The sequence below is a fragment of the Lithobates pipiens genome, unplaced genomic scaffold, assembly GCF_037356315.1.
Source record: "Lithobates pipiens isolate NorthernLeopardFrog02 unplaced genomic scaffold, aLitPip1_a1.2 Scaffold_18, whole genome shotgun sequence".
Lineage (NCBI taxonomy): Eukaryota > Metazoa > Chordata > Amphibia > Anura > Ranidae > Lithobates > Lithobates pipiens.
Genome location: NW_027507758.1, coordinates 321,781,166 through 321,797,391, shown reverse-complemented (window position 1 = coordinate 321,797,391; position 16,226 = coordinate 321,781,166). Strand labels below are relative to the sequence as shown.

At 39.2% G+C, this 16,226-nt stretch overlaps 1 protein-coding gene across 1 annotated transcript in view; it reads right to left on the bottom strand.

Moving 5' to 3' along the window:
- Positions 1-16,226, bottom strand: part of CNR1 (cannabinoid receptor 1) — a 131,109-nt gene that overhangs the window by 77,288 nt on the left and 37,595 nt on the right. The window contains exon 2 of the mRNA XM_077487270.1: positions 4,525-4,599. The gene's annotated coding sequence lies outside the window, so the exon portion shown is untranslated. The remainder of the gene's footprint in view (positions 1-4,524; positions 4,600-16,226) is intronic.

Genomic DNA, 16,226 nt, shown 5'->3' with positions numbered 1-16,226 from the left:
CTTAGGTGCCCCACTGCTCCTGTGTCCCAAGTGTAGGCTGCTTGCTCCCCCTCACTATCAGCCAAGAAGAGACTGCTCCAGCTGATCCTTAAGCCTGTGCTTGTGTCGTGCGTCCTCGTGGATGCTCACGGCACAGCGCCTAGGCCCCCGCCCCTCCTTTTTCATTTGAAAATTTTCCCACGTGGGCGGCTTTCAGGTCCGCAGACCCAACACAAGGGGGAGGGGCAGAGCCCAAGGACCTAAGCAGGCAGAGGAAAAAACACATGGAGCAAAACTCGGGACCTCTGCACCCCCTTAGAGGAGGGGTATTGCAAGGGGGGTGCAACAGCTACTGATTCCCTAACCCTTCTGGTCCCTCCAGGGGAGAGAAAAACATGGCAGATCTTACCTTAAGAGGAATCCCCCTGTGCAAGCTGCTTCGGCCACACACAGACTGACACTGAGCTGAAGTGAAGACAACAGATTAAGGTATGTGCATACATTCCCTCTAGTGCATACTTAAGGCATGACAACTTTTTTCCATAAAAAAGAAAACCTTAGGTGAACTTTTTAGTTCCTAGATTTCTTACCTTACCTTATCCCTGCCACAGGATTTGCTGATTTAAGAGACAGATCCAACCTTCACCCAACACGGCGGGCTGCGTTTAGCAAACCTTCAAGGACCGTGTCCCTTTTTATCAGGGCTCCACTCCTACTGCCCCCTGCAGTCACATCAAGGTGGTTTTTTAGTTGAGCCACCAGCCACTGGGCGGTCGCTTTGCCCGCCTCATGCTGGGGTTAAATTTGGGGTATGTATGCATTCCTCTGGATTTGATGTTGATATCTCATCTGGTGTGGGGGTGGGGTCTGGGAGTTTTTTTGACTGTGTCCACCAGATAAATTTTACCTATAGAAGCCATGCAATATTTAACCCAAACAAATTCACTTACTGCATTTTGTTTTTTTCTCTCTTTTGTGTTTTGTAGTAACTCATTTTACATTACCGGTTAAGTCCCATTTCCCCTGAGGAAGCCATTGAAATGGTGAAACATGTAGGGAAGATTTGACCCAACAGCACATCAAGGCCACCATCATTCTGGCCCTACATAGTATATCTGTTGTGCTCCCTGTATTTTAATAACCTTTTTTCTATGTATTTGAGTGTATCATTTTCTGTTTAATTATGTTGTAATAAAATCGTTTTATATTATAATTCTTATCTTTCTGAGTATTTGGCACCATAATAATCCCTCCTTTCCCAACTATTTGCCTTTAAAAGAACAGTGTAAAAATAAATAAAGGTAAAATTAAAAAAAAAATGTTTTAAATGCGCCCCATCCTTCCGAGCTTGCGTGCAGAAGCAAACACATACGTGAGTAGAGCCTGCATATGAAATTGGTGTTCAAACCACACACGTGAGGTATCGTCGAGATCTGTAGTGTGAAAGAAATAATTCTAGCCCTAGACCTCCTCTGTAACTCAAAACATGCAACCTGTTTAAGGGTAAAAGTTTGTCGCCATTCCACGAGTGGGCGTAATTTTGAAGCATGACATGTTGGGTATCAGTTTACTCTGCGTAACTTTCACAATATAAAAAAAATTGGGCTAACTTTACTGTTGTCCTAATTTTGTATTCAGAAAAGTAATTTTTTCCAAAAAAAATGCACTTCTAAGACCGCTGTGCAAATACGGTATGACAAAAAGTATTGCAATGACTGCCATTTTATTCTCTAGGGTGTTAGAACCCCCAAACATTATAAATTTTTAGCAAAAAATCTCAGAAAGAGGCTCAGTCCTTAAGTGGTTAATATTACAAGCTAATTACATACCACATGGTACTTCACCTAGGCTTATGTTTCGGCATACATTAGATGCGTGCATGATATTGTACAATTTCCTGTAATGAACATTTGGTAATCGACTATGTTCTTGTATTTTGTTATATATAATAAAAATATATTTCACTTTAATCACAGCATAGGTCAGCAGGTGGTATGTGCCAGCATGTACCTGGAATGCCAGAAACAGCAAGTGGTTAAAGTACCTGACTGATATAGATAGCCTGTCCTGGTATTTATTTTTGAACATATTTACATTATGACCTGGTGAGGTGCCTGCAAATGTCTTTACTGTGGTCATATATTGACAATTTTTACAACAAGCACTTCACACTAGAATTGTTTTTAGACCAAACGGTATTAATGTCAGGAAAACACATTCTATTCCCCATTTTTCTGATTCTCCTTTAGAAAGGCTTTTTTACTCTATACCAAATATTCTCACAGTGAACTTCTGTGAATCGCTGTATTTTTCCCATGTTTGTAATGCAGAATAATGAAAATAATGTATATTTCTATGCTACTGTTATGGAGTTACAGTTGGACTGCAAAATTACTCTGATTGTTTAAAGTAGGCAAATTATATGCAGTAAATTATCTGTCATTGCAATAATACAGGTTCCCTTGTCCCCCTGTAATATTGTTTTATTACCCATTGATTCTGTCAATGGATCTATTTGTTCACTTCCTGTAATAGGGTGAGGGGGTCAATTGTTCCTCAATGAAATTGTGCAGCAGTATTGTCACTCTGTAGACACTGTAGTCTTAGATGGACATGAAGTTTCAAATGGAATTTATGAAAAAGACAAAACATATTTTATACCTGTATATAAAAATAATTAAAAATGTGCCTTCCCTGGATTAATCTCCAGGTCCCAACAATTATGTTGATGATCTGGACGACTTTTGCATTTACTTTACAAGAAAGAAATGTTCACATTAGTGAATATAGTGTCATTCCAATTTTTTGTGATTACCAAACCTGTGAAAAAGTGCTAATTTTACTTCATCAACTTGACTTAATGTTATCCAAATGGTACTCTGCTACATGTGTCGCAATGTAACATCCGAAAGGGAATAAAGCTCTCCTGAAGTAAAACATGTATTTTCCTTTTGAGCTTTACCATTCTTCCATGTTACATACAAGATATCATTTTAATCAGCAGACTTTGTTGGTTATAGTTTGGGGTAAATATCTTGGGGTGCACAAATTATATAAATGCTACAGTAAAAAAAAAAAAAAAAAATTACAGGGCAATGCTTTTTTAAAAAAAAATGCTATATATTCCAAATACAAACCAATAAAAAAAGAGTCTCAAGAGGGTAAAGTCTTTCTAAACAATTACCTAAAAAAATGTCCATAAAGGCCTGTTTTCATACACTTCCTGTTAAAGGGTGAAAGTGATCTGTCACCCAAATGTTCTCCTGCATTGTCAGCCTGTCACATGCGATTCCAAAGGAGACTATAAGCAGCTGTGATGACATACATTGTGCTAGCATGGTCTGATTTTTTAACCCTAAGCTAGCTTTGAATAAATACAGATGCCACTGAAGCTGCTGCATATAGAGAAATGGATGCCAAATGTTCAGGATTAGCTAGGACAGTCCCACATCTTGGATCTCAGTCATGATAATGCTTTGTACCAGGCAATGTCCTGGGATCACAGTGTCACTCGTATTTGAGTTAGTCTGCATGCTCAGTAACTCAATAAATGCATTCATTATAATGACTAGGGGCAGTCTCTGTATAATTTAAGAAGGGGTTTTGATGGCTCATTCCAGTAAAGAGGTTGAGTCTGGGCAGGGGTTCCAAATCACTGTGCAAGCCTGAAGCAGATTGTGGGCATGGTTAACTGTTTAGCAAAAGCTGTAAATTAGTTTTGGAGTCTCCAAACTTTCTGAACAAAAGACCAGTTTATTGTCCTTCAGACTTTAGGGGGGCCAGATTGTGGCCAATGGGAAAAAAACAACGCCCTATCTTTGGTGTCAGTAGGAGGAATAGTGCCCTATCGTTGGTGTCACTGGGAGGAATTGTGCATCATCATTGATTGTCATTGGGCTCAATTGTTGGTGTCACTGGAAGGCATTGTGCCCCAATCATTGGTGTTATTGGGCCCAATTTTTGGTGTCATTGGGAGGAATTGGGCCCCTTCATTGGGGTTGGTGAGGCAATTATGTCCCATTGTGGGTTTAAGTGGATGAAACTGTGCCCCAAGGCCAGGAGAAACAAGCAAAGAACTGTATCTGGCCCCCGGGCAGCAGTTTGGCTAAGAGAGGAGATAAACTTCCAAGAAACATGTTTCCAAGCTACAAGATCCAATGATCATGCAGTGGAGGAAGAGGTTGACTAACAGAGTAAAAGGTGAGTGACCAGTGGAGACGAGTGTGAACTTCAGCACTGGAGTGTGCCCTACATACTGGACCTAGAGTTTCACCTTCCCTCTACACCAACGCTGGTGGCTACAGCGGTTGTTCCTAGCTTATGATGCATATGATGCCTCCCTTCTTAATATTACTGCAGAGGGATCCCAATATGCGAGTGCATTACTTTTTAATACTTTCATTAAAGTTTTAGATATGTCATTGTCTTTGATTTCCTTTGCAGATAACTTTATTCACAGTTTGATTTTAGGGACAGAGTGGCTTAAGAAAATACACAATATCTTTTTAGATAATGCTAGCAAGTCAAATATTAAGTATACATCACCTGAAGATCAGAATGGAGAGTCCATTTTGGTTTGCTGAATTCAAAGACCACCCAAGTGTACAGTGTATTTTTAATCTGTAGAATAAAATGAAAAAAATATTTAAAATAGGTGTACATATGAAACAGTTGCAAAATCTATTGTATTCTAAAGTTAGTGTTTTGGACATCGCATTAAATTGCAATTATAATTATGTTAATATTTTAGGAAAGCTGTAGTCCAAAAAACTCTAAATAGCTTAAAAGCATAACTGTGAGAAGCAGGTGAACACTTTTATGAGTTTGTTTTAAAGCTGAACTCCGGGATAGCAAATATTGTCTAAACACAAGAGGTTTTGTGTATTCTTACTCGATTTTTGGTGTACTTTTTGGATTTCTTCTAAATCTGTGGAGTAATCAAATGTTAAACTTTGCCTCTGTGCAAGAGCTTCCTGTAATAAAGACGTGTCACTGCTGCTCTCTCTCCTTGTGCAGTGACTGGTCCTGTATCCAGCCCCTTTTGTAGTCTTCATTAAGCTTGCAGTGGATGTAACCTGCCAGGGTCTGCCCTGCACTGGAAAAGTTCAGTTAAGCACATTGATGATGTCACTGATACTTTTACAAGTCAACATCTGTGTTTGCAAAGGCATTTGAAGCACACAAAGTGGGTGGGCTAGTAAGGAATATATTTATTAAATGTTTTTGTGCCTGGAGATCAGCTTTAAGTATGTAGAACAGTGATGGTGAACCTTGGCACCCCAGATGTTTTGTAACTACATTTCCCATGATGCTCTGGCACGCTGCAGTGTAGTGGAGCATCATGGGAAATGTAGTTCCAAAACATCTGGGGTGCCAAGGTTCGTAATCACTGATGTAGAATGTGAAGTATAAACAAAACAGCAGCAACAACGCTATTATTTTATTGTAAAAGTTTAAACTTAGATACTAAGCACTATAAGGTACCACACTGTATGTTACTTGTTATAGCAGGCCCCTCAACAATTTATCAGTGTACCCCCCAAAATAATTTTCTGAAAATCAGCCTTCCATAGATTTAGCCATTTCCATGTGCGACAGGCACTCATAGTTTAGGTCATTTTGGGGACTCTAGGAAAGCTGACGCTCATTGTACAAATCATTACATTATCATACACGGTGACAGCTTTGGATAAATATACCTAACATGATGGGTCTTGTTAACCTTTTTGCGTATAGTTATTATTCACATTATTCAACTGACATTTATACCAGAGTGAGTATTGTAAGTTCTAGTTGATGTTCAGCAATGATGACAAAATTATGCAGATGTCAAATAGAGGCCTTTTCTAATAATGAATACTATGTTGCTATAGCAAAATTATCATGAATATACATTTTTGCAGTAAGCAGATCATCCCCTAATCTTTCATTTACCATTAAGTGTCTAATAGCTATTTTAACTCCATGGCAGCTTAATGACACAATGCACTTTTAGTAGTATTATCTTCAACCCTGGCATTTTCAAGAAAATGTATATTCTTTTAATTTTTTTTTTTTTTTAATAAACACAGCTTGATATGAATATAACTCACTGAAAATACACAATACTTTCTCTATAAGTGACAGTGAGTGTGCTATGACCACAGTTGGTCATTTCACTATTGACCGTCAGGCATTACATTTTGCCATGACAGTCCACTTGCATATGATAAGTTCTTGATTATCTGGCAGGCATTACAATGTTCCAAGCTTTATTTGGAAATGCGATAACAGAGAAATTCAAACAAAAAAGTTAAAGTGTTACTAAACCCAGGACCTTGCATTTACTTTATCTGGTTTCCCACAGTACACAGAACATGGAAATGCAATTATTTTAGCAAGCATAAACTGCTAAATACTTTCTCATTAGCAGTATATATCAGTCTTGTGACTTCTATCAGTGTCTGGTTAAAGCTTGTAGAAGTTTTCATACTGCATTGAGCTTTCCTATCAGGATGCTTGACCCCTGACCCTCTGTCTGGACAGTGCTGATTGGCTCTGTGCTGATCACATGCACTCTCCCAAGAAAAAAAAAAGCAATACACACCAAACTGAGCAAGTGCAGCCTGACTCCAGTAACCAGTACAGGACCAAACAGCCTTTTTACACAATGCAGAGGATTAACCCCTTAGGGTTGAAAACAAGCATGCTTTATTGCATATACAGACAGGTTTTACTGTTGTGGGTTTAATAACACTTTAGGATGAGAAAACTCAAGACTAGAAATTTCACCCATGCAGATATATGCAAATTATCAGCTGCGTTGCCACTCAGACCTCTAGACTTCATCCAATTTGAGATGTTTAAGAGAAAGTATCTCTTTATACTAGAAAGTAGGGACCATCATGCTAGTTCAATAGTTTAAGAGAGAAAAAGGTACCCCTGTCCAAATGTACCAAATCAATGCAACAGATATAGCAAAATAGCTGTAAGTATGTGACCTTGTGCTACCGTAATACTATTATAAATGCTTTTAAACATCAGATGTGTGCATTAGAAATGTAGCCCAAAAGGGGTCCTTACCTCTAAACACTACTCTAAATTCCTCTGGACATCTAAAGCCTCTTTAATTACCTTCTGTATTTTTTCAAAACACCAGAGTGGAAAAGGAGTCACATGCTCATTAGCATGAGTCTACTGAAAGGAGACTGTGGGATTGATTTACTAAAACTGTAGCATGTAAAGTCTGGTGCACTTGTTAATGGTAGCCAGCTTCTGACTTCAGATTATTCAATTAAGCTTTAACAAAAAAAAAATAATAATAAAATGGCTAGCTGATTTCTATGCAGAGCTGCACTAGATTTTGCACTCTCAATTTTTAGTAAATCAACCCCACAATCCCATCCAATAACTTATCATATATCTGCTTATTACTATTAACAGAAGAGTTTTTTTATTTAGAACTAGTGATATGGACTGGTTCGTGGATTGGTCAGGCAAACTGGCCAATCCATTTTTCACACAGAGTATGTGGGAGTATACATTAATATACACCACCTTAATTTCTTGGCATTCAAATCTTTTAGTGGTTGAAAATGAAAGGATTTTACAAAGGTTGAGGATTAGACATCGGATTCTGGTTACTCAATAATCAGATTGCTCTTCCAGTCTAGAAAAAAGGCTCCAGGAATTTAATTTATACTAAATGTTCAGAATTCAATATTCCCCTTAAAACTGAAGTCAAATTTTGCATTTTGTTTTGAATATATATATATATATATATATATATATATATATATATATATATATACATATATACACACACACTCACACACACACACACACACACACACTCTGACACTGGGTTTGATTTAATGGAAAAGTAAAAAGTCCTAGAAGTTGCACATCTCTGCAAAACCCCATAAGAAGGTGTATGACAGCCTCAGCCCGGGCTCCAACCAGGTCACGTCTCCAATGAGTTTCACTCCCCCCACGGAGCTTAGTCATGGGTTTTATTTACTAAAACTGGAGAGTGTAACATCTGGTGCTGCCCTGCAGCTTCCTTTTTTTTTTTTTTTTTTGTGAAAGCTTAATTGAACAAGCTAAAGTTGAAAGCTGATTGGCTACCATGCAAAGCTGCACTAGATTTTTCATTCTCCAGTTTTTGTAAATCAACCCCACTGCTACGTACAAAAATGTTGGTCTCTCAATTATCTACGTATGATGTAATTTAGCAGTATGTACCCACCATACAGTATGAAAAATATCTTTAATTGGCTGCTTTAATTATCTGATGCTACATTTAAAATTATAAATTCACCTACAGTATTTGTCACGTTTACCAACTGTTAAACTCCAGTCTCATATAAGTAGGTGTCAAACATCGTAAAAAAAAAAAAAAATTCTCTGGAAAATTTGACATGCTCAGTGCCTCCTCAAATTAAAATGGTTATGATTAGTAAGTAGTTGGGATTTTTTGGCTTAGTTATTTGTGTTGCTTAAGCAACTTTGGGAATCAGTTTAGCACCATGATATGGCAGTAAACCAGTGATAGGAGTAGGTAGTGAACCAACCTTTGCAATTAGAATTATATTAGCTTCTGTTACACTGTATAGCCTGAATTGAGCTCCAGTTTTTCAATAGCAAAATCTGTATGCCAGTATACCAGCCATAATCTAGTTCATTTTTGTGTGTACTCTTGTGCTATAAAACACAACTAAAGCTTTTATTTCCCTTGGCTATTTTTTGCAGTCTTATGCCGCGTACACACGAGCGTACTGTATGGCGTACTTAGTCCGTCGAAACACATTTCAGCGGACAATCCGCTCGTGTGTGGGCTTCAGCTGACTTTTTCAGCGTGCAGTCCGGCGTACTAAGAATTTCGGATTTTTCAAAATTCTGTCCGTCGTACTTTGGTTTCAGCGGACAATCCGCTCATCAGTATGCTAGTTCAACGGACTAAGAATGGCGCATGCCCAGAAAGGATTTACACGGTAGAAGGGTGCTTTGCTGTGTCTTGGACTTCCTATTTCTAGTCCCGTCGTACGTGCTGTACACGTCATCGCGCAAGCTTTCGACGGACTGTTTGTGCATCCGTGTGTGGTCAAGTCCGTTCAGTCGAAAGTACGACGGACTGTCCGTCGGATTGTATGACGAAGTACGCCATACAGTCCGCTCGTGTGTACGCGGCATCACTACACCACTCGGTCTCTCCTGTAGCATTTTGCTAAATCTGTGTTTCACTATTGTAGCATGTTGTTCTATAAGCTGGGCATTGTTTCAACTTGTATACTTATCTAAGTTTTGTAAAGTTAATCCATCCATCCATACCACCTTTGGGTCCAGTATGCATTTTAAAGGGGAAACCCCATGCCAAATAAAAAAAATAGAAAATGTTGTGGTGCCCCCCAAAATCTATTCCATACCCTTATGAGAGCATGCAGCCTGGCAGGCCAGGAAAGAGGGGGAATGAGTGTGCACCCCCCCCCTCCTGAACCATACCAGGTGACATGCCCTTAACATGGAGGGGTGCTTTTGGCCACTAGTGTTAACTTAATGCAAGTTTTCACTACTAAAATACTGCATCACTTCACAAAATAGTGATTGGCGTATTTTAGTAGCTTTAATAATAATAATTTATTTATTTTTTGAAATGCTGCGCAGTATAATAATGCATACCGGGTTGCGGTAAGATACCACTTTGTAAATGGAGCACATTTTCAATTAAGGTGGACCAGGCTAGATTGAATAAATCATTTTTAGTGGTCTCTGTTATTCCGAAAGTTGGCATGGATTTGTTTAATGCAAGATAAGACATCATTTAAGAAAGGAATTCTTCTAATCCAATGACTTAAAGTGGAAGTTCCACTTTTAGGCCTCTAACTCCATTCTTTTTCAACTTTTCATCCAAGTGGAAGTGCAGCCTCTTGGGACACGTCACAGGTCACAGGAGGTTGTAGCACTGTTCAGTGTGCAGCATGGCTTGAAAATGCACAGTGGGGAGCTGGCTGTGAAGACACTAGAAGTCACAGCAGGCTTCCCAGAATTAGCAAGCTGGTGCTTGGGACCTGAAGACTGGCAAAGAATTGACCCGAGTAAGAACAGAGCTGAATCCCTGGACAGGTAAGTGTACCTTTTTTTTTAAGTCAGCAGGTACAATATTTGTATATGTTGACTTAATATTTTTTATTTTATGGGTGGGGAGGGGGGTGCTAAAGGACCTCTTTAACCCTTTCATGACTAAGCCTATTTTTGGCATTTGGTGTTTACAAGTTAACATCCATATTTTTTGCTAGAAAACTACTTGGAACCCCCAAACATTATATATATTTTTTAGCAGAGACTCTAGAGTATAAAACGGCGATTGTTGCAATATTTTATGTCACACGGTATTTGTGTAGCGGTGTTTTAAACGCAACTTTTTGGGAAAAGGGACACTTTCATGAATTAAAAAAAAAAAAAAAAACAGTAAAATTAGCCCAATTTTTTTGCATAATGTGAAAGATAATGTTACGCCGAGTAAATAGATACCAAACATGTCACACTTTATAATCGCACACACTTGTAGATTGACGAGAAAGTACGGTACCTAAAAATCTCAATAGGCGACACTTTAAAAATTTTTTATTGTTACCAGGTTAGCGTTACAGAGGAGGTCTAGTGCTAGAATTATTGCTCTCGCTCTGACGATCGTGGCGATACCTCACATGTGTGATTTGAACACCATTTACATACGCGGGCGCGACTTCCGTATGCGTTTTCTCTGCTTCGCGAGCTCACGGGACGGCGGGCGCTTTAACATTTTTATTTTTTTATTTTTTTTTATTTATTTTAAAATGACTAAATTGTTTAAAAAAAAAAATGTATCACTTTTATTGCTGTCACAAGGAATGTAAACATCCCTTGTGACAGTAATAGGTGGTGACAGGTACTCTTTATGGAGGGATCGGGGGTCTAAAAGACCCCCCACCCCTCCTTTACACTTCAATGTATTCAGATCGCCGAAAACGGCAATTCTGAATACCGTATATTTTTTTTAAACCGGCGCCATTGGCAGCCGAGTAAACGGGAAGTGACGTCATGATGTCGCTTCCGTGTTTACTATGAGGAGACTGGAACAAAGCCGATTACAGCTTCATTCCAGTTCCTCCCCAGCGGCCGGAGGCATCGCACATGGAATCGGTGCTCCCGATCGAACGGGTAACAGCAGCGGGAGGCGGAGGGAGGGGGCGTCCCCTCCCGCTCCTCCGGCATAACAGCCGAGCGGCTTTTAGCTGCATCGGTTGTTATGGCTGAAAAGCCGATCGCCTGCTGAAGAAAACGGTACTGGGATGATGCCTGCAGGTGCGGGCATCATCCCGGTATACCCCCGGAAGCCGAGCACGCAGATCTGCGTACGCTCGGCGGGAAGGGGTTAAACTGGGTTTGCTAAATCATTGTTTTTTTTAAGATGCAATGTTTCTGAGCACCTGAATCCTATCAATTCCACAGGCTGTTTCCAAAGATAGCATTCATTTTTCCCCAGATAGCAAAATACATAGGTATGATTCAGGCAGCACATAATGAAGTAGCACTAGACATGTGCAATTCGTTTCATACTGAATCAAAATGTAACTAATACAAAAGAAATTATATTGAAAATAATGAACTGATTCGGAATAATTTGTTAATTTGTTAAAAGGTCTAATGAAACTGTAAATCTTACAGCCCAATCAGCTGATTAATTTTGTGGTAGAGGTTGGATTACTAATACTGGCAAAGTGCATTCCTGAGAACTGAGTGGGACGGGGGTTGTATTTTAGCAGAGGAGATAGTTAAATAGATAAAGTTTTGAGAAGCAGTAGAAGAGACAATGTCATTGTGTGTGTGTGTGTGTGTGTGTATGTGTGTTAATGGATTCAATAAACAAACGACTTTCAGAATTACAATTTATTATCACAATATATATATATATATATATATATATATATATATATATATATATATATATATATATATATATATATATATATATATATATATACACATAATTAACTAATTATCCAAAAACGAAACAATAAAACAAATTGATTCGTTATAACGAATATCTATACTCTACAGAAATAAGGGTTATCCAAAAAGGAATTAAAGTAACATAATGAATATAACAGAACGAAATGATGTATTTTACAAATGAAAACCAAACAAAAAAACTAAAGTCTAGTAGCCACAACTTCTACAGTGCTCAATCTGCAAAAATTAAAACAATATGAGTGGCAATATACACATACCTCCTATACAATCGTAACTAAAACACAGGTAATAACTTACACTTTGGAATCCTTTGTTTCCGATTTTACATTAAAGTTGCAAGTACATAAACACTCCTACTATATCTGCTAACTTGTATGCAAAACCTAAACTAGGTAACAAACGAACAAGCTGATCAGAAAGGTCTTTTCAAAAACTGACAAAAAAAAAAATATAAAGTTGACAATATCTAAGAAACTAGAGCTGATGCAGCCTAACCAATGTCGTTTTCTGAATTTTTTTGGACTATATTTATTATATATTTATTATATACCAAGCCATGTGTGTTACAATATGTATATTTCTAGGTCTTTTGGTATTTACCAATTGCTGTTGTAAAACTTCAGTAGATATACCCCTTTTCCAACTTCTTTAGTTTTTGCTGAGGTTTTCAGAGGATTTCAAAGGATTTAGACCATCTCCAATTCTGTCAGTCATCCTTTTCTATACATGAAAATTCTCTTTCTAGCAAAGCACTGTGTGCTGATTGCAAATATATGCGTGGAATAAATAAATAATAGTGCTGCAACCACTTGTTTTGGAGATCTCGCTCTCTCTCTCCACATACATACATACATACATACACTCTATGTATATGTACACATATAATATATGTATATGAAATATATAATATGCAGTGGGTATAGAAGAGAATCACCCCCCTTTAATATAATCACATTTTGTTGCTTTGCAGACTGAAGTTAAGTCAGTTTTTTTTATCCAACTGTATTTTTATGCAACTTATAACATTCAAGTGAAATATATTACACGTATAAGTCTGAAAGAAAAAAAATGTAAAGAAACAGAAACATTGAGTTGGAAAATGGCTCCCCCTCCTAAAAATTACTCACCTGTGGCCATTTTGAGTAACTCAACATGAAACAAGCTTTCCTGGAGCATCTCAGTCCCAGGTAGTGCAACTGAAGCAAACAATCAACTATGGGTGGCAAAGCACTGTCACCGGGATCTCAGGGATAACGTTGTGGGCATGCACAAGTCAGGAGATGGATACAACAAATGTTGAAGGCTTTATTAATGCCTAGATGCACAGATAAGTCAATTATTAAAAAGTGGAAGGTATTTGGTACAACACAGACCCTCTCTAGATCAGGACATGGCTCCAAACTGGATGAATGAGCCAGGAGAAAACTGGTCAGGAGGCTACCAAGAGCCCTACAGCAACTCTGAAGCAGTTGCAGGAATTTATGACAAAATAGTCATTGGGGTTGATTTACTAAAGGTCAGTAGACTGTATACTTTGAAAAGTGCAGTTGCATCATCATCGCAGCTCCGGCCAGTCACAGCGCCAGAGCCGCGATGATGTCACTCCCTCGCATGCACGCTGGTGCCACCACTAACTGCATGATCACCGCGCATGCACTGCAGACATTGGTGATGCTATTCCTGTAAATATTTCCTAAACCTTTTAGGTTTGGGAGATATTTCTTGCACCTACAGGTAAGCCTTAATCTGGGCTTACATGTAGGTTAAAGCGGGAGTCCACCGGGACTCCGCGTTTTTTTTTTTTTTTTAAAAGCCAGCAGCTACAAATACTGCAGCTGCTGACTTTTAAAACAGTGACACTTACCTGTCCAGCGCGCCCGCGATGTCGGCACCCGAAGCCGATCGCTAGGTCATCTGTCGGGTCCTGCCGCCGCCATCTTGGGTATGGGAATCAGGAAATGGAGCCTTTCGGCTTCCTTTCCCGGTTCCCTACTGCGCATGCGCGAATTGCGCTGCGCAATAAGGACGCTCCCCGCTGCCTCTGGGAGCTGTGTGTTTCCCAGCAGGCAGCGGGGCACTTGCGGGAAGGGGCGGGCACTTGCGGAAAGGGGCGTAAGTTACGCCCCTTTCCGCAGAGAGCTGTCCCGGAAGTGGGTGCAGTTACCTGGATTATCCAGGTAACTGCACCCCCCTCCCCCCTGAAAGGTGCCGATTGTGGCACCGGAGGGGGGGAGGGTTCCGATGAGCGGAAGGTCCACTTTAGGGTGGACCTCCGCTTTAAAGTGGTTGTAATGGGTTTACAACCACTTTAAAGATTCAGTAATCAATAGTAGACATATGTTTCTCAATTGGTATGTGAGATAGACAAAAGCAGTCCTGGAGCCCAGAAATTACACCTAGGTGGAGTTCTTACATCCTTGTAGGTATAGATAAGGATAAATGAATTGTCACCTCACCAAGCATCAAATAGAGTCTCTAGCCATACGGTATACAAGCCCAGCAGGCTGACAAGGCCTATACACCCAGAAGGGCCTGGACTGTCTAACAACAACTGATTTATTTCAAAAGTCAGAGGAATATATTTTCTCTCTTAAAAAAAAAAAAGTTGCAGAGAGATTAAAATAATTTCTTTTGATATCACACATTGTGGGGTATGTGTACATACAAAATTGTCTATGTAGTTTGCAAAGACTTTATGAGAGATCCATGAAACTGAAATATATGGAGCCTGCCCCTGACAGCCAAGCAGTGCTGGTTTTGTTGCAATCTTACTGAAGCACTGATGTCTGAAATCCTACCCTGACCCAGCCATCAGAACTATTCACAACCCATTTAACTCCAGCCACTTCAGAATGCAGACTCATCCTCCGGGAGGATTGACCAAAGGCTAGAGACCCTTCACATTCATATCTCACTAAACTGAGGAGCATGATATATGTACAGGGATGATTCACACTGAGCTGTTCCAGACTGGTGGATTGTGAATGTTTCTGACCTGCTCCTGTCAACAGGATAAACCTTGCTAAAAGTTTCTGTTTTTTTATCCCTTATCTAAAAAGATAATAGCCAGGCTGTGTATGTCCCTTTGTCATTTTTTTATTTTATACATTATAGCAAAGTGTAATTTCTTCAGTGTTGTCACATGAAAAGATAATAAAATATTTACAAAAATGTGAGGGTGTACTCACTTGTGAGATACTGTATATACTGGTGTGTGGTCAGCCAGCTAGATTGGAGTGGAGTCTCCTTCTAGTGGTGGCAAAAGCAGTTGTGAAAAGTGTATCACAGCCAGTCTCACTTGCTCACGGTAAGCTCCCCAACATTCCCTTGTACCCCATCACGTGTGCATTCTGCAAGAGGTGACACAGAGCTGTGAGGGAGGGGACAATCTGTGACAGCCTTTATCTTCTATATGGTATTGCGCTGAGCTGAGAGTGGTGTATGGAGAGACGGTAGAGACAGCATTAGCTCCATCTTGTGGAAGATTTGTGATCGGTCAAGTGGTACATCAATCTGAATGCTCATTTAATCCATTGTCACCTCTTGAGACCCTCTGTAACGGGGGTCATCTCGAGTTGGTAAGGAGCCAATTTATATGTATGGTGGTGGCAAAGAGCACATTTGCACCTTGGAAAGTTTTGTTTGAATTCAGACATTCACGTGAAGATTCATCACGGGTGGTCGGTCAATTACATGGACATTTTGTATTACTAATAACATATTAATTATATGGACACTATATAGTGTTGACATTGTTTAACCTATTCTATTCACTTGCCTCTTTATTTTTGTTTATCACGTATTTATGTTTTTTCTGTTATACACCTTGCTTGAGTTTTAGCTCATCACTTTATGTTTCACATTTCTTATGTACAGTATAATCTTTGATGCTTAATCTAATACACAGTGGTCCCTTTTCTTTGACACTAAATACTGGTGATACATAATTGTATCTTATTTATGAGGGTCAGTGTTGCACATGTACACATAAGCACAATATGCTGAAGTGATTTACCTTTCAGGTGTAACACTTTGAGGTTTTTTGGTTGTTTTTTACCTCTGGATTGGCACATATATATATTTTTGGGTTTAATTTCTATTTACACAGGTTAGCGCAATTTTCTTTTTTCTTATTTTGATTTTTGATATATCTGTAGGCAGGCTGATTGTACCCAAGTCAATCTATTGACCTATTTGGATACAACCAGTCTGTGGGATTAAAATGCAACTACTGCCGGTGACTATAGCCGCTAGCA